This window comes from Suncus etruscus, chromosome 1, assembly GCF_024139225.1.
Source record: "Suncus etruscus isolate mSunEtr1 chromosome 1, mSunEtr1.pri.cur, whole genome shotgun sequence".
Classification (NCBI taxonomy): domain Eukaryota; kingdom Metazoa; phylum Chordata; class Mammalia; order Eulipotyphla; family Soricidae; genus Suncus; species Suncus etruscus.
Window position 1 is genome coordinate 179571263 of NC_064848.1, and position 2123 is coordinate 179573385.

At 35.1% G+C, this 2123-nt stretch overlaps 1 non-coding gene across 1 annotated transcript; it reads right to left on the reverse strand.

The window, feature by feature from the left end:
- Positions 1 to 410: 410 nt before the first annotated feature.
- Positions 411 to 572, reverse strand: LOC126029531 (U1 spliceosomal RNA). The gene has a single exon (XR_007503016.1). It is a non-coding gene; the product is annotated as a U1 spliceosomal RNA (small nuclear RNA).
- Between the last annotated feature and the right edge of the window lie 1551 nt (positions 573 to 2123).

The following is a 2123-nucleotide window of genomic DNA, read 5'->3' on the forward strand; positions in this document are numbered from 1 at the left end:
CCATCTCCCTCCTCCTCCACCCCTTCTCAGTTTTCAATATGCATTCTATTTCTCTCACTCCCTTATCTTTTTCTAATCATTTTACATATAATTTTTTTACTATCCAGTCCCTTAAGTTTTCCTTTTCTCACACTTCTTTTATAAGAAGTTTTCTGAATGTTTGTGTTGGAAGGGAATGTTTGAGTCACCTTCTGAACATTCATCCTTAAACAAATATTTCTTTTTTCCTATATCTAGGGACAATTATTTTAAGTGCTGGAGATTCAGGACTCAAGAATAATACTGTCTCTTTCCCACTTACTTCCTGAGGAAAAAAAAAGGGTAACTCAATATACTATATTGGGTTATTGACTGGTATCTATAACTTATCCTAATTTCTTTCTTAAACACACTTTCTGTACTTTTTTTTTTAGGGGAGAGTGTGAAACTACCCCCCACTACCACAAATTATGCAGTTGAGTTTCCCACATTTGGGGGAATTGCAGGGTCAGCACATCCGGAGTGCAATGGATAAACCTCACCCTGGGAAAACCACCTTTGTGATCATGGTATCTCCCCTGCCAGGTAAGTATAACTTTCCTGTACTCTTAGTCTTTGCTTTACTAGTTAGGAATTCGTGGATTTACACATTTTGAATTGTTAAGAAAAGAATAGGTTAATATTCTGAGTGTTAAAATAGCTTTTGGGATACAATGCTTTTAAAATAAAAGGCATTTTTCATGTCAAAAGGGTGAGTTTTTAATTTCCTTCTTTGCAAGTAGTCTTTTTCCTCAAAATGTGCTCAGGAGGATATGGTCCCTTCAATAGGAAGATGTTGCCAACTAGGGTCCACTGCAGGAAACAATTACCCTCTATTACTTTTCTTTTTTCTTCCTACTCAGCATCCCATGAGATTTTTGTTTGTTTTAGGGCCACACTCTCCTGTTACTCCAGACTCTGCACTCAGGAATCACTCCTGGCAGGCCCACTCATGGGATGGGCTGGATAGAATTCCAGTTGGCTGCATGCAAAGTAAAAAGTCTACCCACTGTACTCTCTTCAGCCCTGTTTATTGAATCTTAATTGAGCTAACTCGCAGGGAAAACATTATTTACAAAATAAACTTTCTGGCATGCATCTCATAGTTCTTTTTGTTAGAAAACTAGAAAAATGGAATGAGAGTTTATACGAGTTAATGGGAGGCATTATCTACGTCTTCTTCTCCTGGGGCCATTTCCTGAAGAATCATGGTAAAACTTTGATGATTTAAGGACCTAGGGATCGAGATGACCTCTGTTAAAATTCCTACTTGGATTTCTAGATGCTGAACGGTACTTTATATATAGTTAGAGCTGTATGTAATTGAGAAATCACTGGATCCCATTTAGACAACCTCAGATTATGCTGTACCTGAGTAAAATGCTTTCCCTTCGGGCTAACAGAGATGGGAAAGTGGATACAAAATGCCAAGAGGAGCCCTTTGACAATGACAAATGAATGGTGTTTGCAGATATGCCAAGGAGTTTCTTCTTAAAGTTCAGATAGCAAAGCTGAAACTAAGTGTCAGTGTAAAAATGTAATCAGTTCCTCTTCCAACTGCCAATATTAGTAAATGTAAAAACCGCATTTACTGAAACAACTCTTTTTGAAAATGTAATTTCTGCTATTGAACACAATGTTTACACAAAAATAGAGTAAGTAATACAGCTCTAAATTTATGCTATCTGTATGAAATTAATAAATAGAAATATTCCAATGAGTGTTGACTATTTATAAAGTCTCAGAGATCATGTGAAATGTTAATTATATAAAAAAGATACTGTTCTGTTCTCAATACAAATAATCTTATTAAGAGAGATAATGGTTGAGCCAACCTATAGTCTGGATTATATTTTACTTTCAGCAAGTCATACAATTATTTACTAATTTATGTCAATACTTTCATTTTTTGATATACTAGATTCCTTTTTCATCACTGCAGAAAGGAATGATTTCCCAAAGGTTTCCAGAATATTTTGGCTACATCAGCCATCAACATCTATATTATCATAGCACTTTTTTGTACCATTATACCATTCTTCATGTGTCTATATCTATTGCTCATTGTTTGTTTTTTTATTTATGATCTCATTGCAATTATAAAC